The sequence below is a fragment of the Protopterus annectens genome, chromosome 6.part0 (assembly GCF_019279795.1).
Source record: "Protopterus annectens isolate FY-2018-M chromosome 6.part0, PAN1.0, whole genome shotgun sequence".
Taxonomy (NCBI): domain Eukaryota; kingdom Metazoa; phylum Chordata; order Ceratodontiformes; family Protopteridae; genus Protopterus; species Protopterus annectens.
This window is the reverse complement of record NC_056737.1, coordinates 1551305650-1551332810: the sequence shown is the minus strand read 5'-3', so window position 1 is coordinate 1551332810 and position 27161 is coordinate 1551305650. Positions and strand designations below refer to the sequence as shown.

General features: G+C 41.1%; 1 protein-coding gene across 1 annotated transcript in view; it reads left to right on the top strand.

Annotated features, from left to right (window-relative positions):
• The window catches only part of LOC122804001 (protein mono-ADP-ribosyltransferase PARP9-like), a 1237155-nt gene that overhangs the window by 897204 nt on the left and 312790 nt on the right, over nt 1-27161 (top strand). The gene's annotated exons all lie outside the window — the stretch shown is intronic.

The window sequence follows — 27161 nt, the reverse complement described above, 5'->3', positions numbered from 1 at the left end:
TCTTTGTTAACCAGGTCTGTGATTATGTGCTGCATAGCTTTATGTACCAGACTCACCAGGCTAATGGGATGATAGTTCCCAAGGTCTGTAGTCACTCCCCCTTTATGGAGAGGGTGGGATGACTGTAGCAGTGTGCCATTCATTAGGGAAAAAAGCCTGAGGTAAAGCTGTGATTGAACAGGGCACACAGGTGTGGTGCCAGTTCATTTTGTAGCTCATGTAGAATGCAGCCAGGGATATTATCAAGTCCCATGGATGCTGTATTCTTGGCTTTGGACAATGCAGCTTTTACCTGTGCAGCAGAAATGTTGGGTACCAGGCTTTCTTCTGGTATTGTGATAGGGCCTTTGGGTGGGGGAGAGGGGTAAAGTTTGCACTGAATCTTTCGGCTAGTATGTTGGCTACATCTGTTGGTTCAGTATAGGAGGTACCATTGTGCAATAACTCAGAGCAAATCTGGGTATTGCCTTGGAGGTTCTTGATATAGCTATAGAAGGCTTGGTGGTTGTTTTTGCTGTCAGCCATAATTCTGCCTTCATAGCTGGCTTTATAGGAATTGATAAGGCATCTCAAATTTTGGTTGAGGCTGATAAGGGAGTTTTTTCAGTCTTCTGACTTCACTTTTTTCTGCAACAGTTTCTTCCTTCTTCCTTATTGATGGCTGGGGACTGCCAGATTGGCTTCCTTTTTTTGAGAGGAGAGCGTCTTGGTTCTATTTGGTTTGGCAAGTTCCATGCATTTGTGTATGTGCTCATACAGTGCATTGGTGTATGATTCGGCAGTCATGCAGCTATTTTCCATTGGCATGGATGCCGAGAAGTTAGCCACCTCTGTTTTTAGTAGCCCAAAGTTAGCTTTGGAGAAGTCTTTCAGGGTGGTCACCTTTGTGGGGGGTGTAGGTGAGATGGAGATTTCCATGGTGATCAGTTTGTGGTCGTATTTCACCAGGGAGGAACGGTCTCCCATGTTAGTGATAACCGGGTCGAGGATGTTGCTTCTTCTAGTGGGGGTTAGAATGAGCAGGCTCAGGGCATTGAAATTGATGAATTCCAGGAAACATTGGGCTGGTACATAGGTACTTGAATAGTTTTCCCAGCTGATGGAAGGGTAGTTGAAGTTACCCAGTATGAGAGTATTGGGCTGGACCTTGATAGATTCAAGGGTGCTTAGGAACGTAGAGTGAGAATTTAGGGACATGGTTGGGGTTATGTAGCAGGCTATGACTTGTATTGCCATCCTACCCAGTGTTAGTTGTACCTGGAGTATCTCAGATGCATTATGCTGGGCTACCTTTATGAATATGGAGACACCACCGCCTTTGGACCTTCTGGCCATATTCTGGGGCCAAAAGGTATGGAATGAGTTGTAGCCTGGGAGCGCAGGGGTGCTTTCTGCCTCTTTAAACCAGGTCTCCATTACAGCACAAATGTCAACATTATCCATTTTGAGGAGAGCTTCGAGCAAGTGCATCTTCAGATTTAGACTTCTAGCACTGAGCAGCATGACCCTCAAATTCCATTTGTTTGTATCTGATATGGTGGAAGTTTGGTCTTTGGAACACTGCCTAAAAAAGGCACTATGGAGGTGGAAAGAGCCTTAGCCAGTAGCTGGAATCCCAGGGGTGACAGATGCAGGCCGTCTCTGACAAAGCATCGAGGTCTGTCTGTCATGTCGTCCCAGGCAGACAGACACTGGATCCCCTTAGAATGACACCAGAAACTTAGCCAATTGTTGAAGTCAATCATTTTCTGCTTGTACTGTGGTATAATTCTGGGTGATGTTAGAATATTGCTCAGGGCTAGGATCATACCTGCGTGGGCCACATAATCCGAGAGTTCTATCACATCTCTTTTCATGTAGTCCAGGTAGGTACGTCTCAGGTCATTCATACTCACATGGACAATGACCAAGTCATATTTGTACTTGCTGTGGAGTGGCCTGAGTGCATGTGTTATGTGGAAGATCCTGGCACCTGATAGGCAACTGACTGTCACCTTGTCCTTGTTCAACCTTGTGAGCTACCTCATCAGGTGATTCAACGTCATACTTCTTTCCCCACTTTCTTTTAAACAAACCAAAAATTTGTTCAAAAAGCAAATAATTCATAATAAATACAACTACTCACAGTAAAATATATCAATAGGTTAAAATTTGTCTAAAAATACATTAATACAAAAATAATGCCTTACTCTATTTTAAAGTTTAGTGATCACTATGAAGAACATAGTACATTTATAAGTTGAAGTTACCATGATAGTAAAGTTCAAATGATCACTGGTACAGTAGCAGCTCCCTCCCTCCATTCCCCTTGTTTTTTGGGTTACTTTTATGCCAGGGTGTGGGCATCTATTTTTGTTATCCATAGCATTGTCTTTTCAGAGCTCTCCTTCTCTCTTCTAGCCAGAAAGCTCTGAAGGACTTTGCGCCAAAACTTGTCTTTTAGTCAGCTCATCTTTTCAGAGCTCTCCTTCTCTCTTCTAGCCAGAAAGCTCTGAAGGACTTTGCGCCAAAACTTGTCTTTTAGTCAGCTCATCTCAAGCTGACACAGACATTGTCCAAACACTTTCAAAGCACAGGAGTGGTTAAGAAGAGTTGAATTTAAACCAAAAGATGAAAGGTTAATATTAGCAGCCCAGGATAGTGGACTACATACGCATTGGTTTACAAAGTCCATTGAACGTGTGGGAGAAACAGACAAATGCAGATTCTGTAAAATGCAACTGGAAACAATCACAAATCTTGTTGTTGGGTGTGATACACTAATAGCAGAGGGCCTGTATACTGAAAGTCGTAATGTGGCAAGACTGTTGCTTTGGGGATTGTGCAAACATTACATTACTGAAGTAGCTGAGAAGCATTGAAAATGTGAGCCACAAGGCATTATAGAGAATGAAATTTAAATGGGATCACCCATTACCAACAGTTCAAAAATAGACGTGAGAAAAACAGATATAATAATCCATTAAAAGAAGACAAAAGTATCATTGATCCTTAAAATTGCTATACATTGTCTTATGTACAGAGAGGCACAAAGTCATGAAATACCAGGATTTACAGGCAGAAATGAGGGCAAGGTGCTAAAAGGATACCCAGACAGTTCCAATAGTAGCAGGAACAATGGGTCTCATAAAAAAGAATTTACAGTCTTATATAGATATGTTACCATTACATGTAACTTCATATGAACAGCAGAAACAGTCAATTCTGGACAAATTGTGGGTATTGCAAATAGCACGTTTGGCTAATATCAAAGATGTATACAGTACTATTTTCATAAACTTTAAATATGCTTTTCCTGTCATTTTATTTATTTATTTATTTGCAGTTGGTTTACCAGGATAGTGCATTGGGCCAAAATGAACCCATTTTCAATGGAGTCCTGGGGAGAAAAGCTCCAAACAAGGTTACAATAGGTTTTACATCCTTTTTACAATATTTTACAAGAATTATACAATTAGAGCATACAATTTGTGGTAGACAGACTAGTGTTAAATGTTACAGTTAGAGCAAAAATTTTTGGAAGAACAAACTGGTGTTACACATTACAGAAGATGCAGGCTACAAAAGGTAAACATTTCAATGTAGATAAGAAGCAATTGTATCATTTGTAAGTTTGACAGAGCAGACAATGTAAATTTTTTTTTTTTTTTTTTTTTTTGAGCAGAGATAAGAACTGTCCTAGTGGAGGAGAAGGAGAGATAGTCAGTATAGATCATGAAGGATGTGAGCATGAGCATTCCCACTGGGAAAATAGATGAGAGTGAGGAGATTTTTTGAATGTAAGGTGGTTGAAGGTGGTATGGATGGCAGGAGGTAGGGAGTACCAGAGTCGTGCTAGGCTAAAGGATAGGAGATTTTTTACCAGGGGGACAATTTGGTTTATGCAATTCGATTAGATTTTGGTTGTTAGATCTAAATACTCTGCTGGGAAGGTGAAATTTAAATGCTGAGGATAGAGTGGGGCTCCATAGAGAAGAGAGGGGGATGAGGAATGAGGTAGAGAGAGTTATTTTAGTGGAGGGTGTAAGGTAGCGATTGTGCCGGTATGGCATGCCTAGTTTTTGATGTTTTTTTTATATTGTGTTGAATGTGGGAGTTGAATTTGAGATGGTTGTCAGTTTGAACACCCAGTAACTTAGCATTGGACACCAATTCCAGGGATGTGTTATTGTGGCTGGTAATTGATAGAGAGTTAATATTGATAGAGGTGTGTTTAGACGGGATAAATATCATTAGTTTGGTTTTAGAGGTATTGAGAGCAAGGTGGTTATCTTTCATCCATAGTTCAGTGATAGAGAAGGCATCTTGTGTAAGCTTTTGTAGCACTGGGAAGGATGTGACAGAAAAATGATAGTTGAATCATCAGCACATTGGATAATGCTGGAGAATGGGATAGAGTTGTGGAAATCGTTTATGAATATATTAGATAACAGAGGACCCAGTATGGAGCCCTGGGGAACTCCAGTTGGGGTATTTAGAAAAGAGGATATGGCTGTTTTCCACTTTACTGCTTGATATCTATTTGATAAGTAGCTAGAGAACCAGGACAATGACTGTCATTGTATTAGAAACTCAAAAGACTTGGAGAAATTAAACAGGATTATAAAGAAGAAAGAACTGAGAGGTACATGGCAGAAAGCTAAAGGATGTAGCAGTTGAAGTTAGGTAATATGTCCTGTACTGTAACACTTGCATCATTTTACTTAAACTAAAATAGTTTTAACTGTGGTCAACATTTGGTGTAGATACGAATTTCTGTGGCATTTGGTGAGATAGAGTGCCAGATTTTAGGTGCAAGTACATATAAATTGCTCTTAGGGCAATGGAGCCTTGCTGTGGTGGTCTGGAGGTCTGAGGTTATAAGTAGGAGTAGATGCAGTGATTCTTATGGCAAGATGTACCACATAACTGCCAAACATATTCCATCTCATAATAGCAGTTATTGCATGTTTTCCAAATCAACATTTTAACTAGCTCTACACTGTTATTGCCATATAATAATATTATTTAACAATTAATCTCAGTGTACCTTTGTAAATTTTGTGTATATTTTCTTTACTTATACACTGATCTTTGTAATAGTGTAGCAGTTCTGCTATTGCCTATGGGCCTGGGCCATGGCTGAAGAAAGTCTTTGGACCAGCCCATCTACCTGGATAATTAATTAACTAATTAATTAATAAGGGGTTTCTTGATGGAGTAGTTTATACAGAAGAGAGCCTAAGTGGAGGTTTACTTTACCTATACTAAGGAGTTATTTTGCTTCAAGAGTCTCTCAGTGATATGCCAGGTGAGGAGAGCAGTTATGAAGAGGCAGATATTGCTGGATGTAATTCACAGTGCAGTACTGTCCAGTTTTTCACAGTATGTACAGATTTTTGCCTTATATTTTGGTGTGTTTCTCATTCAAGTTGTGGCTTTCTGACAAATCTCCGAGGACTGAAGTCACTTTAAACTTCAGAACCTTAAGAAAATGCAAGCTAACACAAATTATGTTATTCTAGCAACTTTTTATTTTATAAAACCAATACTTAGAATATGTCCTGTCTGAATTTATGGGCCTTTGTCCTCCAACCATATTAGGTTTGGTCCAGATTTCTTGCACTAAGATATTGAGAGGTATGGTGACCATGCAGTCACCTACATGGATAATACGGAAATATGCCTGTTTGCAATTTATCTGTTAATGTTGCCATTTTCCCTGTGCAGGCCACAGTGGTGCAGTGGTTAGCATTGCCGCCTCACAGCAAGAGGTTCTCCAGTTCAATCCTTGGCTGGGATGCCTTCTGTGCGGAGTCTGCATGTCCTCCCTGTGGTCGCGTGAGTTTCCTCTGGGTGCTCCAGTTTCATCGCAAAGACATGCTGTAAGGTGGATTGGACACTCTAAATTGGCCCTAGGCATGAGTGTGAGTGTGTGTGTGTGTGTGCCTTCCGTGCAAGGTTGGGCACCGGGCCAGCAACTCGACACTGTAAAACTCCACTGCCAATCATGAGCGGACAGGTGATCTGCTGTGGCAACCCCTAACCAGGAAAAGCCAGATGAAGAAGAAGCTAGTGTTAACATCTGGAGCAATTTCAAAAATATGTTGCTATTTTTCATCTCAGTCTTCACAAAAACACACAGTTTTTGCAATTGATGCCATTAACTACATTGCAACTAACATTTCTCAGTCTTCACAAAAACACACATTTTTGCAATTTATCCCATTAACAACATTGTAAATAAGATTCGTCAGTATTCACAAAACCCCACAATTTTTGCAATTTATGGCATTAACTACATTGTAAGTAACATTTCTGTACTTACATGCCAAGTAAAATCAGTACAAATAAGAGCAACCTTTTCACTACATGGTACAATATGTGGTAAATAAATCCATAAGTAAGTATTAAGTGATAAAACCAAGTTAACAGTAAATTATTGTTGACTACAAATTAGAGTTCAGTAGTCACTTGAAAACTTTTCAGTAGCAAAGAGAATTCTACAGTAGGTGTGAAATTAAGTGAAAATGTGTCTTATTTATTTGGATGAGGCAGTGGAAACAGATTTCTGCTTTGTGTGCATGAGAAATTTCCTTACCATCAGTGCTACTCCCTGAAAGCATGACAATTGTATATGAAAAGTATTACAGAAGGCTTTATTGGTGTGGCCTGCTTTCTACTTCCTAAAGGATTTTGGTCTCATTTGAGAATCTACAGTCAGAGGGAAAAGTTGGTAGACAATTTAGAGTGATCTTTTTATGTCACTTAATTATTTTTGTCCTGTATTTAGAATAAAGATGGTTAAGTTTTGTGAAAGGAAAAATTATGAATTTCCACCCTTTTGAGGAATGTATTAAATATAATGACCATGCTTCTTTGCATGGCATATCTATCAACTGTCCAGATGTTTGCAGAATGTCGATACTGGGTAGGTCTTAGAGGGATTATTTCAAAAATGGATCCTCACCTTTGTAGAAGACAATGTAATATAATTGCACCAGACAGGGGCTGACAATTACAGATATGTACAACTTTTATTACTTATAGGTTCATAGGTTCATACTAGGCTATCTGCCCTAGGGCATTTATAAGCCTAGCCAGAGTGTGTTTGGCTTTCGTCACCCATTTTAAATAAATTTTGCTATGCCCTTTTTCGAGGTTAGTATACTGTGCCTCTGTCTAACAGTGACACAGACGTGATACTCGGGGTAAACCTACGATCTCCCATCCACTCATCAAGATTCCTCTTGAAGAGAGTCAATGAGGGACTCTGCCTAACCTGGACTGGGATTTTATTCCAGAATGAAGGGAGCCTCTGGGTTATGAATCTGTCCCTCCAGCATGTCCTATTTATTTCAGTGTTGAAGTTCAAGCCTCTCGAGCGCATGGCTCGATGGGATTTGGATTTTCTGAGGTGCAGCATGTCCATTAATTCCGGGTTGGACATGGCTTTATACGTCAGGCACAGATCGCCTCTGAGCAGGCGGTATGCCACTGAGTAGAGCTGGAGTTTCTTTAACCGGGCAGCATATGGCATCTATTTGAGCCCTTTGATCCTCTTGGTGAGGTACTTTGGGGTCTTTCCAGTTGCTGCAGGTGTCTGGTAAGGTACATCCCAAAAGGGACATTGTACTCAATTATGGGCCTGATGAGGGATGAGTAAAGAGGCACGATGACCTCCCCTGATCTAGATGTGAATCCCTTCATGATTAGGTGGGCTATATAAAATGTTTTTCTAACCACTTTGGCCACGTGGTTGTCAAATGAGAGATTGCTATCAACTTGGGTCCCCAGGTCCCTAATTACTTCTTCTGTACTTAATGGATTACCACCTATGTGGTAATTTGTGGGCACTTTGTTTTTGCCAAAGGGGATGACTGTACACTTTTTGGCGTTTAGCTTGAGGCCATGGCTCTGGCACCAGTTGTCTGTTTCTGTGAGGCCCTTTTGGAGGATGCTTGTGTCGGCTGGAGAGTCGATTATGGCGCCAGTTTGCAGTCATCTGCGAACTTGGTCAGCCACAGTCCTTCCGTGTTGGCCTGTACCTCCGAGAAATATATACCGAACAAGAGAGGTCCCAGGACTGAGCCTTGTGGGACGCCACCTGTAACTGGTTTGGAGTCTGACATGGCTCCAGCAATTCTAACCATGTGGGTTCTGTCCTTGAGCCAGTTTGCAACCCATCTAGTGATATAGGGGTTTATATTTAAGCTGGTGAGCTTATCTATAATGCCCAAGTGGGGTATTGTATCGAATGCTTTTGCGAGGTCCAGGTAGGCTGTGTGGACCACCTTCCCCTTGTCAATGGCCTTGGTGACTGTTTCAAAGAAATCGACCAGGTTTAAGAGGCAGGATCTGCCCTTAACAAAGCCGAACTGGGTAGGATCCAGTGTCTGTAGGTCCCCAATATCTTTATTTATGAGGTCCATGATGATCCTTTCCATAGCTTTGCAGACCAAGCTAGTCAGGCTTATGGGCGATAGTTTCCAGGATCCGTTGAGGCACCACCTTTGTGGAGAGGGACCACTGTTGCTGTACGCCACTCTTTGGGTACATATCCTGTAGTAAGGCTGAGATTGAACAGTAGTTTTATGTTTGGGTTTAGCTCTTCTTGGAGTTCATGTAGGACTCAGCCCGGGACACCGTCTGGTCCCATTGATGCTGTGTTTTTTGCTTTGGAGAGGGCGGCTTTTACCTGAGCATCTGAGATGTCAGGGGGGCAGCACTCTGCTGGGATAGATATTTGCCCTTTTGGTGGGGAGGGAGGGGGGAGAAGTTTACGCTGAACCTGTCAGCTAGCATGTTGGCAATGTCTGTGGGTTCGGTGTATTTTCTGTCATTTTGGACTAATTCTGAGCATATCTGGGAATTCCCACCCAGGTTACTAACATAACTAAAGAAAGCCTTGTGATTATCCTTAGTGTCCTGTGCAATTTTTCTCTCGAAGCTGGCCTTAGAGGATTTTATGAGTGCCCGTAGTTTTTTGCTAATACTGATCAGTGATGCCTTCCCTTTTTGGGATTTTGCTCTATCATGTAGTAGCTTCCTCCTTCTGTTGTATAGTTTGTTTATGGCTGGGGTCCACCAGACAGGACGTCTGCCTTTGGAGGATTGGGTCTTGGTTTTATTTAGGATTGCATGATCCATGCATTCCTGAAGGTGTTCATAGAATGCGTTTATAAAGGATTCTGCGGTCTGGGCCGTATTTTCCACAGGCTCGGGGGCTTTGAAGGATTCCACCTCGGTTTTGAGGAGTGTGAAATTTGCTTTAGAGAAGTTTTTCACTGTGGTTTTCTGGGCAGGGGGTGGGGTCGGGATGTGAATATCCAGTGAGATTAGTTTATGGTCTGATCTTACTAGTGAGGGATACACTTCTGGTCTGGAGCATAAAGTCCTCATGTTGGTGATGATCAGGTCCAGTATGTTTTCCCCACTTGTGGGAGTGGTAACAAGTTGTTCCATAGCATTTGAGTTTATAAATTCTAGGAACCTTTGGGCTAGGGTGTTGGAGCTAGAGTAATGCTCCCAGTCTATGTTTGGGTAGTTGAAGTCGCCCAATATAATGGTGTTTGGAGAGACCTTCATATTTTCCAGTGTTCTCAGGAAGGCCGAGTGGGGTTCCTGGGTTTGGGAGGGTGGTCTGTAGAAGGCTATAAACTGGAAGACAGTTTTACCCACTGTTAGTTGCACATGGATAGTCTCTGATGCTTCGTGCTGTGCCACCAACCTGGAGGTGTGGGTATCTTTGACGGATATTGATACTCCCCCTCCTTTTGTGGTTCGGTCCAAGTTTTGGGGCTGAAAAGCATGGTATGAGGTATAACCTGGTAGTGCTGGGGTGCTCTCAGGAGCCTTGAACCAGGTTTCTGTTACTGCACAGATATCGATGTTCTCCATGCTAAGGAGAGTTTCGAGTGCGTGCATCTTGAGGTTTAGACTTCTGGCGTTGAGTAGCATTACTCTTAGTTTCTTATCCCTTGTGATACCTATGGAGGTGGGTTTGTCTTTTGAGCCTTGCCTAAAAAGGCACTATGGGGGTAGCAAGAGCCTTTGCCAGTATCTGAAAGCCCAGGGGTGACAGGTGCAAACCGTCCCTAGCGAAGCATCGTGGCTTGTCGAGCATGTCATCCCAGGCTGACAGGCATTGGATCCCCTTTGAATGACACCAATACTTAAGCCAATTGTTGAAATTGATCATCTTGTCTTCATATTGTGGCATCATTCTTGGTGAGAGTAAGATGCTACTCAAGGTCAGGGTCATACCGGCCTGGGCTACCTGCTCAAAGAGCTCCTCTATGTCTCTTTTCATGTAGTCCAGGGAGGTATGTCTCAGGTCATTCACACCAGCATGGACAATGACTGAGCCATATTTGTACTTGCCTTGGAGTGACCTGAGTGCTTGTGTTATGTGGCGGATCCTAGCGCCCAACAGGCAGCTCACCGTGACCTTCTCCTTGATGTTCATCGTGCATACAGCTGCAGTAATCACAGATGGGTTTTCAGCCGTCAGGCGGTCCCTCGGTCGGCCGAATTCCAAAGTCTTGGTCCGGCGTCGGTTGTTGTCGCTTACTCTTCTGACGTCAGGAAGGCCAGAGTATATAAGACACAGCCGACGCCATGTTCTTCAGTCTTTTTTGCCGCGCGGTGCCCGAAGCAGAAGCAGTTCGCAAGTGCCGGTCGGCCAGCTCCTGAATTACGAAAATATTTGGAACCGAAGTCTTCATTAAAGCTAAGTACCCCGTTAGGGAATCTTTTCTTGCCTCTGACCGATGTCAGAAAAAGTTAATAATTGTATTTCTTGTGGGAAGCAAATACCGCATAAGGATTTCCATTCCCTTTGCATACCTTGTTTGGGCCCAGACCACGACGTCTCGGGCTGTCGCTTTTGCGCTACCTTCAATAAACGCACTATCAAGCGTCGGGCGGAGTTCGCCCAACACTTTTTTGGTAAAGCTTTTGACTATAAAATGTCGTCGGACACTCCGACTACCGTTTTATCCAAAAAATGCAAGGAAAAGGACCAACATGCGAGGCCCACGGTCTCCACCGACACCATGCCGAAACAGGCTCCACGTGGTCCGGTTCTCAGTGAGATGCCTTTGCAGTCCCTGACTACCGACGACACTCCTTCGGCGGTGTCTTCTGTACCCGAGACCGCTGGGTCATCGGCCCTTTCCCAGACTACAACCGAAGCTCCTGCTTATGCCGAACCTACTAATGTGGACAGATCTACATCCACCCATGGTGTATTTAGGCCTTCATCCTCTTTTTCTATTAAGGCCTTTACTAAATCCAAAACAGCCAGGCATCAAACTAGGCCTGCTGCACAAGGCCCATCTCCCGCCATGCCTAAGAAGCAGATGCTTAAAATGGCTGAGGATCTAATAATTCTTATCAGAGGTTCTCAGCCCCCTCCTGACAAGAGACCCAGAGTGGAGGAAGAATCCCCCTCTTCTGATCAGGGATCCATTTTATCAGAGCATTCTGATGCTGAGGAACACTCTTATTCCCCCTTTGAGGATTCAGATGCAGAGCAGTCTATTCCTTCTGTATCCCCCCCTGAGGATTTTTCCTTTGGGGAAACCTTGCACACCTTGAGGGAACACTTCCATTGGGAAGGCCAAGACTTTTCAGATTCCAAGAAAAGACTTAGGGAATTTCTTTGGTTACCTCAGCACAGACCTCTGGCTATCCCCCCTGTTTTGGAGGTACTGGATGATGTCTATTCGGAGGCTTGTTTTAATCCTGATTCACTGCCTCCTGCACCAGTTAAGCCTGACAGATATTACAGAGTACCCAGTTCTCACCAATTTCTCTACAAAGGCCATAATGCTGACCCTGAAACCATTTTTCAAGGCCCTAAGGGAATAAAGGCCTCCACTGCCAAGAATCCACTTCCTGCAGAAAGGGAATCTAGATCTCTAGAAAGGTGGGGTAAGAAGGTTTATACCTCAGCCACCCTAGCCATGAGGGCCTTAAACTGCCAGTTTCATATGATTAAATATCAGCAGTTCCTGTTATCACAATTAAAAAACAAAAACAAAATGTCTCAACCTGAACAACCAGATTTAAAAGAGTTACAGGATATGATGCATAGTGCAGAACAAGTGGGTAAGCACACTTTACAATGTGGTTATGATGCCCTAGAGGCCTCCAGTAGAGCGGCTGCAACAGGATCAGTCATTTGCAGACATGCCTGGCTTAGAGAACAAAATCTGCCTGATCATGTGAAGGCAAAACTTCTTGATGCACCTTTACAAAAGGATGTTCTTTTTGGTACTAATGCTGAGGATATATTACGAAAAATGGAAGAGAAAGCCAAATCTATGCAAACTGTCAAAGCTTTCTTACAGGTACAGCCACCACGATTTAGCAGGAATTGGCCATCAAAGAACTGGTCCTTTCCAGCCACTGACAAGCCCCAAAGAGACAGATACAGACGCGGAAGGGGCAGAGGGCAATCACAAGGGTCATATAGAGGCAGACAATGGCAATCTCCAGCACCAAGAGGTGGTGAAGACAGTGCACAACAATACAGGAAGCAAACTCAGTGACTCCCTCTTTTCCATGCCAAGCAAGTCTCAACTGGCAGCACCTTTGGAAGGGAAACTAGCATTATTTGCAAGCAATTGGCATATTGTCACAACAGACAAATGGATACTGGACATTATAAACAGAGGCTACAAATTTCAATTTCACACTCTTCCAAAAAGGAGAGGCATGCCAAACCTACCACAAAATCAAAGGGTAGAGGCACAACTGCAAATTTCAAAGCTCGTAAACATGAGGGCTATACAAAAGGTACCTACGCACCAACAAGGTCAAGGTTTTTATTCAAGACTTTTCCTGGTACCAAGAAAAGGAACCGACTGGAGACCCATTCTGGACTTACCCATACTAAACACATTTCTACTCGTACCAAAATTCAAGATGCTCACACTACAGCAACTTCTTCCCATGTTGGGCAAGGAGTTTTGGCTGGTAACATTGGACCTCAAGGAGGCATACCTGCATGTCCCAATCAGACAAAGCTGCAGAAGATACCTCAGATTTCTTGCAGGTTCAATCCACTATCAATTCTCTGCATTGCCCTTTGGCTTATCTACTGCGCCCAGAGTGTTCACTAAGTGCCTGGCATCAGTGATTGCCTATTGCAGGCTACAAGGGATACAAGTCTACCCTTATCTGGACGACTGCCTGATCCAAGCGGACAGCAAACATATACTGCTGGAACATCTGGCATATGTGACACGGTTACTGCTTTCTCTGGGATACACCATCAACAAGGAGAAATCAAAGCTAACACCTTCTCAGAAAACAACCTTCCTGGGTGCCAGCTTGGACACAAACACCCAGATGGCATACCTTACGCCAGAAAAACAAGGGCAATTATCTCAGTACTTCAAAATACTAGCAAAAAGTACCAGGCTTACTGCAAGGAAAATCCTGCAGGCTCTGGGTTTCATGGCATCTTGCATTCTTCTAATCCCGTGTGCAAAGCTGCATATGAGGAAACTTCAATGGTACCTAAAAAATCTATGGTCTCAACACAGTCACAGCTTGGAAGCAATTATTCCAATAATTCCCTGTCTACAAAAGGAATTCCTATGGTGGGCCCAAGCATGTCAAGTAAACACAGGCCTCCCATTCTGCAAGCCTCAAGCAAACCAAGTCATAACCACAGACGCCTCAGATTACGCCTGGGGGGCGCACATGAAGGACAGGTGCATTCAGGGCAGATGGTCACAAAAGGAAAAGCACCTTCACATCAATCAAAAAGAAATGCTGGCAGTTATACATGCAATCACAGCTTTCAAGGACTTTCTGCATCCAGGACAATTGCTCATAAGAACAGACAACACCACAGTAATGTGGTACATAAACAAACAAGGAGGAACTCACTCATACCCCTTGTGCAGACTAGCCATGACTCTTTGGAACTTGGCTCTGGAAAGACAAATCGAACTTCAAGCACAGTACTTGCCAGGGATGGAAAACACTCTGGCAGACACTCTGAGCAGAAATATGACAGATCCACACGAGTGGAAGCTACATCCGCAGGTGTTTACGGAGATAGTCCAAGCGTGGGGGAGGCCAGATATAGATCTTTTTGCCTCCCACAGAAACCATCAATTGAAAAGGTTTTGTTCAAGGACCTCCCATCCAAAGGCCTGGAAAGTGGACGCCCTTTCATTCAGTTGGACAACATGGACAGTTTATGCATTCCCACCTCTACCTCTTCTGCCCAAGGTACTTTTGAAAGCAAGAACAGACAATCCGAGGATGATACTGATTGCTCCAGACTGGCCAAGGCAACACTGGTATCCACTCCTGAGGAGCCTAACACATACTCTTCCCTGGCCCCTGCCTCTAATGCCACTTCTGCTGACGCAGAACAACTACAAAACCCTGCACAGCCAGCTGAAAACACTCAACCTCGCTGCATGGAAAATTCCTTAACACCACATCAAACTATACTCTCCAAGGAGGTGCAGGATGTCATTTTGGAGGCCAGAAGACCATCTACTAGAAAAGCTTACTCCGCAAAATGGAAGCGGTTTTGCTGTTGGAATGAGAAAAGAGGGCAGGACCCTAGAAAATTGAACTTGCCTCAGGTGTTACAGTACCTAGCTGAACTACTGAGCAGTGGACTTTCATTTTCTTCAATCAAAATACACGCCTCAGCCATTTCTGCAGAATTCAACACGGATCCTCCTTTATTCTCACACCCACTCTACGGCAGTTCCTCAGAGGGGCTAAGAATATAAGACCTCCAAGGAAACAACCAATACCAGCCTGGGACCTTAATTACATACTAGAAAAATTAACATTGCCTCCCTTTGAACCTGCTGCTTCAACAGATCTACAATTTTTGTCCTGGAAAACAGCTTTCCTTCTGGCCATCACTTCAGCTCGTAGGGTTTCTGAACTACAGGCCCTCATGGCGGTGCAGCCCTTCCTCATCTTCCATCAGGACAGGGTTTCCCTTCGTACCAACCCATCTTTTATGCCTAAAGTGGTATCTAGGGTAGCCTTAAACCAAACCATACTCCTTCCTACCTTTTATCCTAACCCTCAAAACAAAGGGGAAAGGCTGCTTCACTCTTTAGACATCCACAGGCAGCTACGTTACTATTTGGACAGAACAAAGTCCTTCAGGAAATCGGACCAACTTTTTGTGTCCTATGCCGTAGGGGCTCCAGGGAAACCAGTTACCAAACAGACCATTTCCAAGTGGATTGGCCACTGCATACGTTTTTGTTACTGCCATCATGGAAAACCTGTCCCTACTGGTATCAGATCTCACTCCACCAGGGCCACAGCCACCTCTATAGCCTTCCTCAGAGGTGTGCCTACTAAGGATATCTTGGAGGCAGCCACTTGGAGTTCTGTACATACCTTCACAAAACACTACCATCTGCCCTTATATTCCAGAACAAGAGCAGGCTTTGCCACTGCTGTTTTGCAGGGCATTCTGGCTCAACCCAGTTCCTCATAGTACCTACCACCCTGTGCATAGCTTTGGGACTCAACCCATCTGTGATTACTGCAGCTGTATGCACGATGAACATAGTACAGTTTTGTACCTACCATAAATGTAGATGTTCGAGTGCTAATACAGCTGCAGTACAGGTTTCCCTCCCTCCTTCCCCTCTTGGTAAGGCCATGGGGCCTAAAAACTTCTTCATACCTCCTGACTGGGTTATCCTGCTATGTTTTATTTGCTTACATTTGTGGATTAGTTTATTTATGTATTGCCTTCCTTTTGGGGGCACCTGGGGCAAGAAAGACTGAAGAACATGGCATCGGCTGTGTCTTATATACTCTGGCCTTCCTGACGTCAGAAGAGTAAGCGACAACAACTGACGCTGGACCAAGACTTTGGAATTCGGCCGACCGAGGGACCGCCTGACGGCTGAAAACCCATCTGTGATTACTGCAGCTGTATTAGCACTCGAACATGTACATTTATGGTAGGTACAAAACTGTACTTTCAGCCTGGTGAGTGGGACGTCAGTGTGCCTGATGATAGAGTCACCTATTACTAGTGTATCAGGTGTGTTGTTTAGCCTTAAGGGCTGTGACTGTTCGGCACACTGGTTTTGTGAGCTATGTGTTGCAAGTGTTTTGTTTTGGGGTAGCGGTTGCTTGGGTGTCTGCTTTGGAGGTCTCTGCTGCTTAGGCAGATTTATATTTAGAGCCTCCGAGTATGTTTTTGTGTGTTTATGTGTTTGGTTTGCTGTCGTGGTAGGTCTATGTGAGACTGGAATTGTAGTGAGTGTGGTTTCCTTCTCCTCCTGACTGGTTACGCCAGTACTGAGTTGAGAGAGCTTAGCCTCCAGTTTGGCTTTATGGTTGCATCTCTCACATGTGTTGGAATTTGTTGGGAGGAGGAGAGGGTTGTCTGTGTACATGAGGCAGTTGTAACATTGCCTTGAGATTCCCGGATTCACCAGCTGGACCGGAGAGGAGATTGACAACTGACCTTTGGACATGCTAGAATAGTATTGGGAATTCCTTTATAATTGGAAAAAAAGGGCCAATGGGGAACAAGATACTCAAGGGGAGTTTGTGAGGGTGTAGTGCTTTTAATTTTTTTAGTGCTGACTTATATAATTGCTTTAGTGAACAAGTACCAGGTAACTTAAATGCAATGTGTTACAGGTAACTTAAATGCAAAAACGACAAACAGTAACTTTCTTTCAAGTGAAACAAGGAAATAAGTACAGTAAGCAATGCAGATATCACTAGGGATCCATAGAAGCGCTGAAAAGCCGCGTTTTAGGTGGAATTAGCTTTTCAGGGTAATAACAAGCAAACAAACAACAAGCATACAAACAAAGCTAGATACAGCAGGCCTGGATCTAGTCTATACTACAGCAAACAAGGTGTACCAATTACAGTAAGAAGCAGTTCAATGTGCAGGCACTATAAGCCTTTAACCAGAAATTCCCAGCTCAGAAGGGCAGAGTCCATCCTCTCCTCCCACAAGAGTGCAGACCACGAACCCTCTTAATGTAAAATAACTGGCCTGAAGCCCAAGTGCTTAAACCAGAATTAATACACTTTTAGAATAACAGACACTGAGCCCTCAATCAGCAGTTCCCAACTTAGAAGGATGTAAGCTACCTGTTCTGCCCCTACAATGCAGACCACAAACCTTCTTAATGTAAAACAACTGGTCTGAAGCCCAAGTGCTTAAACTAAAAGGCTTAGAATGAGTTACACTAAGCAGTAATAAATACAATTGAGTACTTTTAAGATGACGCAAAAGCAAAATAAAGTAGGAAGAAACACAAATACAGTAAAAGCAGATAATTTTTTTTTTTTTTTTTTAGTGGAAAGAGAGAAAGGAAAGAGAGAAATGAGTAGCAGAAACTAAGCTGATTGGCCTTCTCAAATGTTCTCCCTGTACTGGGTAGAATGAGGTAATGACACTAGACTGGGAGGAGGGTCCCAGATCAAATTTACACTAGGGGCGGGCAACTGCAAAGCCACCAAATACAAAAACACTATACCAACAGGGAGGGAGGGTGGGAAACAAACTGCAGAAATGTATCTCACAGCTGAAAAGCAGCAGTGAGCCTTTAAATGAAAGTTTTAAACAGCTAAAGAAGCCTCTAGAAAAAAGAGTTTAACTGCAACAAGTTATCAGAAATAAACAACCCAACAGATGCTTAACAAAAGTGGACAATTTCCAATTAATACCTCACACACAGTGAAACTAGCTAGAAAAATACACAGTACACAAAGTGCTATAAATAACAAAGAAATAAAGAACAAAATAAACAATAAACAGGATACTTAATGTTATATATTATAGCTCCGAGCATTTTTCCTTGGACTATGATGAATTACAGCTTCCAACTGTTGTATTGTGCATGCGCATTAATGAAGTAGTATGTACAAATTACACAATGTACTTTTGTTGCATTTTTCCTTAAGGGATGTAATGTTCTGTAGTACTGGAATTTATGTACTTTCCAAAGTTTCTGCTTTAACTGTGGTTTGGGTGAGCAAGTTATTTCTATGTTTGGGTAGGATTTTCCTTCTTCTGGGCTTAGTTGTACAGATTATCTGAGTATTTGCTTGTCTGAGTGAGTGTGTGCGCACACGTGTGTAGTTTGACGTTAGTCCTGATGTGTTTGTTGATAGCAGACAGGAACACAGGTGCTACTTGCTGCAGCCTCCTTATATGATTCATAGCATATTAAATGTTCATTGAAGCCCTTACAAGACCTACTGGCAAAATGTAAAATTACTACTATTTATTGGTCCCCATTAGCCTAATTAAGCAGATGTAGCATAGTGAGTCATGATGAGAACACCTAGGGTCTCAAGATTAACACTTTGTTTTGTCTGTGACTCCATTGTGTCCTTTATTGTGTAAGCAATCAGCCTAAGCAGCAGACGATTGAGATGTAGGATTTTTCTTATATTTCTACAGTTTGTATATAAAGCTTCAAATGCATGCCATTATTCAAAGTGTGGGGGCAAGCATTTGGAGATGTAGGTAAGTACTGTGAGTGAGATGCCAGCCTCATCTGTCATATAGTTTTGCTTATCTTCTGGGAACTGGGTGTCTACTGCTGTAAGACACCACCATTTCTAATCAGTATTATCATAAGCACATGATGTCTAAGTATTTGCTTATTTCTAAGCTGGCCTCATCAGTTGATATACATATGTATTTGTGAAGAGATGTAGGTAACAGGTATGTGTCCTAGTAATTGGGCAAGGGCTGATAAATATGCTCTTGTGTAACCTCGGAGGGATGTGGCATGAGATGATTTTGCTAATTTTTGCCTGACAACCACTATGAGTTATTTGCACCCGAGTATCAGAATTTGTATTAAGTATAAAACATTTTGTTTAGTTCATTTTTACTTGACTGAATAGTATCGTCTTTACTATTTTGATTTTCTTGAGGTTTTAGAAACACCGTCCTTGCCCTTCTACCTCTTTCCTCAGCAATATACTGTATATATAAACTACTTTTAGAATATCTTAACTGTAATTTCTGATGCAGATTGTGTACCATATTTCTTCCTTATTCATAGCTATCCATTTCCTGTTCCAGATGTTAAATTGACTTTTCCAGAAGTGCACTTATTGGGAATACTGAATCGGGATGGTGATTGCAAACTGTCTATACAAATGGATAAAAAAAATTCTCCTGGCAAATCTTTTACTCAGATATTTCATTATTCTGTTCACTTTCTATATTGCTTTGTCACAGTGTTTACTTGCTTGTCTTTATGGTATCTGACAAGTTTTATTCTAAGACAATTGTATTAGTTATTGTTTACCAACCAATAGTTGTGTATGAGTTTCCTAGAATTTTACTTTGCAGATAACATTATTTTGCATTTTCAAAGAAGTTTTAAAAGGACATTTTCAGTTTCATTTTTTTTTTCTTTTTCTGCTTTGTTTCTCCCCTGCTGCCTACAAACCATCAGCCCTCCCCATCACTGACCAATTGGCCACTCATTTCTTCCCCTAGAGTAGTAGCAGCCAGCAAAGCATTTAGGCAGCTATCAGTGACCTCCCTCTTGGTAGATGTGCATGCTACGTTGCATGCCCTCCTCAAGATGTAGTGTCCCCTCAGAAGGCTATTGATAAAGAAGCTTGTCAGGAGTTCAGCATTTGTCCTTGGCTGACTCACTACACACCTCTCCTGTCAGATCTGTGAGATCAAACAATGCTGCATAGACTATTTCTACCCTTCCCCAGGGTGGGGCAGCTGTATGTTAATGCCACTCACTCCCCTCAGGCTCCTCCAGGCCATTAGCATCTACATGGGTTATCTGAGTCACAGTTATAGAATCATAGAAAATACAAGGCATTTGGGTCATGTACTCATTGCCAGTACCTACCCTTAGACCTTACCTCCTTTTTCAAGGAGCAATAGGCCAGTCAAGTTGTGGGTAGTTTGCGAAAACCTATCTTGTTGTCTGACTCCCTTTTAAAGAAAGATATAGTGTCACATTGCTTGATCTGTTTCAATTTGATCAGTTTTGATCATTGCTTGATTTTGTTTATTCCACAAAAGGAATAGTCAATGCATGATGAATCTGTTTCTCCACCATTCCTTTATTTGCCAAAACAGATAAACTGTCTGGTCCTGGTGTTTTCCTGGCTGGTTTGATTTGGTGAGATATAAGAGGTTTTAACTCCCAGATCCCTAATAGCTTGAAAAGCAAGACACACATCACCCCTACAGAGCCTACAGGACACTGAATACAGGGACACACAGAGTCTCCATTCTCTCCTGTATGCTTAGTTCTTTTAGGCCCATAACCTTCTTCATCTTTTTTTCTTTTGTTAAGAGCCTTTGAGATCTCTCCAACTGCTTGATATGTCTACTACTGTATATCCCAAAGCAGGCATTGCATTCTGTGATGGGCGTAATTATTACAGAATATAGAGGGGTAAGGACATGGATCTTGAGGAGATATCCAGTGTAATATGTTGTGTCAGATAGAATGAATCCCCTAGACACTGTTGTATGATGATAAAAGGAGATGGAATTATCTACCCATGTTACAGGATCTCTGACAATATCTTCATTTTGGAATTGAGTGTTTTTTAGCATGCAGTTTTAGCCTGTTTTCTGAACCCCAGCTATTAACATATGTAAGTTCAAGTTACATTTTTTGCTTATCAGATGGAGACATGAGAATGACACACAGTTTATAATCTTCCTTAAATCTGGTTATGTGCTGAATAGCAGAGGTCCTAACAAGGCTCCATGATGGAATCAACTGGTTATTTTCATGCTCTCTGGAGAAGCTTGTGTGCCAGTTGTTAAGAAAGGGACTACCACTTGCCAGTATATGCAGTGGCAAGGGCCACCCATTCCTTCTGATTAATATCACAGGTGTAGACACTCACTTAAAGACATGCATTAGAGGTCTAATAAAGTCCAACAAGACCACTTATGAGGTTAGATAGCCTCGCATGATAAGGACAATCACAAGGCCTTCTTCAGCTATGTCAGGAAACTTAAAGGTAATACACAGCAAGTTTGCAGAACTGGTGGTAAATGGCACAACTTTCATTGACCAAGGTGGCATAACAAATTTACTGGTTGATAAATTTAGCTCTAACTTTAGTCCCTCACTACCCCTAGTGAAATCTCTTCTAGGATATACCCCAAACTGTCAACAGGGAAAAGGTCCTGGAGGTACTCGCTAAGGCCAAAAACACTGCTTCATTGAGCCCCAGCTGTATCCCCAGTTGTCTCCTAAAGAGCATAAAACATGACCTAGTAGGACCACTTGAGTCAATCTTTAACTACAGCCTCAAAACTGGTTATGTGCCAAGTGACTGGAGGGCTGCAGTGGTCATCCTTTATCATAAGTGTGGGAATTACAGACTCCTCAGTTTGTCAAGTTTAATATGCAAAGCTATGGAATGAATTATCATGGACATAATCAACAAAGACTTTGGCAACCTACAGACATTGGACCCCTCACAGTTTGGCTTTGTTAAAGGAAGATATTGCCTACTTAATCTGGTAGATTTCTTCGAGAGGGTAACCATGGCTATGGGGAAAATGGTGTATACTGCCTAGCTTGACCTGGCCAAGGCATTCAATACAATACCCCACTTGGGTATTGTTAAACTCTCAGAACTAGGCATAAATCCCTCCATAACTCACTAGATTGTCAGGTGGCTCAGAGATAGGATTTAAGAAATCAGGATTGGTGAGATCACCACCCACAGGAGACCAGCAACCAGTGCAATACCTCAGGGTTCCATGTCGGGCTTGCTCCTGTTTGGCATCTACTTCTTGGAAGTCAAGGCTACTGTCAAAGACCTCTGTCTCACCAAGTTTGCAGATGACTGTAAATTGGGAGCTGCCCAAGACAGCAACATCCCATAATAGGGTCTAACACAAACAAATGAGTGGTGTGAAAGCCACAGATTAAACTCAATGCTAAGAAATGCATTATAGTGCATTTTGGGAAATTGTCCACCCAAGCTAATTACTTGATTGATGAAACACTCCTTAGAGATGACCTGATAGTTAGAGATATGAGATCTTATGTAGGCAGAAATCACTTGTTTAACCAACACTCATCCAAGATAGTAAGAAGATCATGCTATGTTGCCCAACCTATAAGCAAGAGTATGGCATCCAGGGACAATGATGTTATAGTACCACTCTACTCAGCTGTTATCAGACCCATCAGTAAGTTAAATGCCCTCTTTGGCATGTACCTAACCAGGCACTTGCAACAGTTGGAATTCCCTCAAAGGTTTCTCACCAGCAGAATCCAGGGTATGAATACCCTGTCCTGTACAGATCTCCTTAAGGTCTTATCTCTGTACTCAGTCTTCTACAGGTTACTGAGAGGCAGTCTATGCCTAGCATATAAAGCATCCTCAGATCCATCTCAGATGGTTCTCTTCCACATCCACAAGGCAAACAGCAAAAGCTATACTCAAGGACCTGATCTTTGACTGTGACATAAATAGAACTTGCTGTACAAAGTTATATAGGTCTGAAAGGATCCCCATGCTAGGAAATAAGCTCCCCATCTTTGTGATGCAGAATACAGCCCTGACCCTATTCAAAAAAAAACCTTGATCATTGAATGGGGAAACTGCAAAGTCACTCCCTGTTCTGGCCCCCATATCTATGAAGGACACCGGTCAATAGTAAGTAAATTAATCCTCAGCAAACGTATGACCCAAATAAACCTTAGCTACCTCTTTACTAACATACCCCACCAAATATGCATCCAATGAACTCTGGGTCAAAACTGGGTTGGGTTGCACTTCTAGGCTTGTAAAGACCCTGCTGGTTGTTAGCCTAGAATAAACCTGTGAACCTATTGTGATTCCCATTAACAATATAAAAAGTAGGCTGCAGTGGTACAAATATTTAAAACATTATAGTGCGTATAACAATTTAATGGACCATATAAAGGCGAACCGCTGTTCACCATATTCCCCACCTTTTACAGTAGTTTTTAGCAATACTTACTTGCATTTAATACTAATTGTTAAGAAATGGACTACTACTTTCTCCTATAAGGCTACAATATGAATATCTGAGGGAAATTGTAAGAGACGGAAGTATGCTAGTTATGGTTCATATATCTATTCCTTCTAAGCTGATATTTGATAATAATATGGAAATCTTTGTAATAAAATTATTTGACAACTATGAAGAAGTCAGATTAGTGGCTTCTTATCATACCTGTAATATGGATAGTCCTAGAGGTAGGGAGTTTTTAAAGTGTTTGGACAATGTTTGTATCAAAGAAATATTCTCCAGTTGGATTACATTAATTACATACATATCATTTGGGAGAGAATCTTGTTTGTATTTATTGCTTCACACTTTTTATTGATGTTTTCAATTTTCATTACTTGAAGAGGGTTAAAAGTAATATTAGAAATGATAAAATATTATATCAGGTTTAACTAATCAGTATGTATTAATTTCTGAAGTAGAAACTGGTCCCCCTTTGAAAGGTTCAAGTCATAATTAATTTAGCTTTATTAGGGGATATCAACATTTATTTACATCTAGGAAGTGTATAAGTATGATAAAGTTTATTATCTGGCTGTTGGGGATGGAATAAAGATGGTTACATGGAAAGAAGTAAAAATGAATGAAGATCCTGATAGAAGTTATACCATTTTAGACAATATTTTAAGAAAAGTGGTAGAATCAACAGCAATGAATATACTAATACAAACAATAAATTATGTTACTGGTAGAGTAGATCACTGTCAAAACTTTATAAGAAGAATAAGAGAATATTAAATACCCTCAAAAAGTTTCCTGCAATGTTAAATAAAGCAAACTTGAATAATATACAGAAGAAAATACAAATTAAATTAAGGAAGAAAGAATTAATTACAAAATTAATCTGGCATTTGATATTAATACTAAAAAGGCTTATAGGTATATATAATCTCATTCAGGAAAGTAAGGACTTTTGCAATGTTAATAAATATTAATAGTAATACCATAAGGGGATCCAGTCATATAGCAAATGAATTAGATAAGTATTTTGCTACTGTTTTTTTTTAATAAGATTAGTTCAATTGAATCTTTAACTCTATTAAAATACATCCAGTATTGAATATCCTGTTATGGTGTTTAGATCACTTAAAAAATTAACAGGGAATATTCTATGTGTCCAGGTAACATTTAATCAGTTGTGATTATCTATTTAAAGGATGAATTAACTGTAGTATTTGTTATATTTATTTCAGTATGAAAAGGGGTGCTATTCCATTCGTAAAAAATGTTTCTTGCCTCAGACCGAAATCTATCCATTGCTTCCCAATTGGTAAATCACCTCCCTCTTTGTGACATCGCTCATAAGGTAGCAAACAATCCCACCCACAGCATCAACTTTCTTTAAAAATACGCTTGTTACCTGTGTCCCATTCCTGGTTTTGTTCCCTGTGAAGTAAGATGGTCATTTTTGGTTCCTACACACTCATTTTTCCAAGTTGCTTCTTCATATTAGTACTTTGCTACATGCAGTTTTTTCATGCTAACATCATAATTTCTATCTATTTTCATAGGTTAGGTAGTCCAATCTTCAAAACGGCAACTCAGATCATTAACTAAAGTCAGGGACTCTGGCAAGCATATGCTGTTTGCAGCATATAATACATGTGCTTAGCTAGAGTGTAGCAAATGCATATCTATATGAAAAAAAACTTTTAAGTGTTTCAAGTTCTTTTTATTTTTTCACTCCCTGCAAACATTGACCGAGTGCTTAATGCTGTTTGTTCACGGAACAAGTAGTTGACACATATTTTGTTAGTGTGAGAAAAAAAAAAACAGTTTAAAAACACCCAGGAAAACGCTCGAAAGTCTGTTACTTAATCCAACTCAGAAAATTAAGTCCAAAAAAAGCAGAGCACTTTTCTTGCATCTTCTTTTTATAATCTATATTTGCTGCCTGGGGAGTTCTTTTGTCTGTGTGAGAGAACATACATCCATTTTCATAATTTTAATTATAATACATCTTTGCTGCCCTATGGCTATATTGGCTGTCTTAGTAAAGGAAGACTGTAATATGCAGGTAAGTAGCAGACAAAATGTGTTCCAATGTCATGGAACTGCAAGATGCTGGGGATGTTGACTGTGTGGGGTAGGGTGGGGTGGGGGGGGGCACAAAAAAGATGGTCTGTCAGACTTATCTATAACAGGGTTTGTTTAATTGCCTTAACCAAAGCTGCAGCTACTATGTCTGTATGTCTGTTCATTTTTTGCATTTACGAATCAATATTTCCATGCTGAGTTGCTATTTCCAGTTACATTGCTGTTGCGGATAAACAGAATGCTGAAAATATTCATCATTACTTGTTAATTTGGTTAGCTCTGCATTATATATTACATATTCTGCATTATATATTGGTATTTCTACTGAGTTTTGCTGCTCTTCCTGCAGGAGGCAGTCAGAGAGAAAAATATTTTACTTTTATTTATTTTTTTCTCATAGGTTCATAGGTGTTTACTAGGCTAACGACCACAAGGGCCTTTTTAAAGCTAGCCATGCATCCCAAATATCTGGCAAGTTTTGATACCCTTGATAAGAGTAAGCATGGGCCTGGGAGATGAACCATTTACAAGTTTCCTGTGTCCATTAGAGACATACGTGCCAAACCAGGGATGAATTTACGGTTTCCCACCCAATTGTCCAAGTTACACTTGAATTGGTTAGGGGAGAACTCTTCACATGGATGGGGAGCCTGTTCCATAGATGTGGTAGTCTCTGGGATACATACCTATCTGTCCAGCAGGTCCTATTTATATCACAGACAAGGTTTAAGTCTTTAAAACAGGTAATTCTGGTGCTGTTTGTTTGGTGGATATGCAGGAGGTCTCTTTGTAGAAAGGCAGAGACAGCGTAGTAATTTTAAACTTGAAAAATTAACTATTATTTTTTTACATATTTTTCAGTCAACCCTTATTACTAATGGTATCCAGACATTTTTTGGGTGAGGGTCTGGTTTTCTTGACTAAATGACTTACCATTTAATAGTAGGCAGCATTAGAAACAGTAAAGTTTTAATAAAATTAAACTAATATTGTTAAATGCAGAATACCCTACAAATGAAATATTCATTCTTTTTCAGTTGTTATTCATATTTCATTCATATTTTTTTTTAAACTTGAAGAGCTACATTTTATTAAAGGGCATAATATGAAACCTAGCTGTGGGAAACAGAAAAATGCATCCTCAATGTCCATTTAAAGTGCATTAAACAGGAAATATTGCTATTTGCTAAGTTTGCAAAGTAATTAAGAAGATATGCAATATTTCTACATGTACCTAGTATTTCCAAAACAAAGTGATATATAAATCAGCTGAAATATTGGATTATGTTGAAGAAAACTACCTACAAGTTGTGGTTAGAGATAGTCAGTAGAATTTATATTGCTAATTAAACAATTAAAATCAGTTTCTTGCCTCAAACTGAAGCTCAACATCCTCCCACTTTGACATCTTCATGACATTTTCAGTAATCCCACCAACAAATTAAACTAACATTCATACTAGATCCATTTTCGTAGAATGCCCACCCACTCTGGAACACCATCAATCAATTCCCAAGTAAAACGCCTCAGAATGTAAGCTTAGTTCCTAAGTATTCCTTAATCTTTAGTGCTAAATGTTATGGGGCAAAATTGCCAAAAATAACAATTTGAATATAATAATATAATATTGCACCTATAAACTTACAATGTTACTAGGATAACAGGATTTGTGTTAGCATGCATTTATTGAAGGATATAAAGTCTGAAACTCAAATGTATGTCAAAACGTCAGTCTAATCGGCCAGAAAACCACACGTTATGAAAAACAGATGAAACATATGAGGCAAAAATCTGGGCATTCTGCAGTAATGTGAACAGCTGATAGGTGCCCCATTTTGATTAACAGTGCAAAGATGAATGCATTATTCCATCTTCACAGTCTTTTTTTTTTTCTTTCCGGGTATGTTTTCTTTTATTTACACTGTCAACCTGAAGTCTTTTTGGGCAGATGTAACAGTTTAGGTTTTGTGACTTTTTGAACGAGTGATTACTTACCTTGGGAAAATCTTTGCTGCTCCGGTCTTTCACTGAAATGGGTTTTCATTATTTTCATCTCAATGATGTGGTCTTCGATGGTCTGGGGTTGTATGATCTG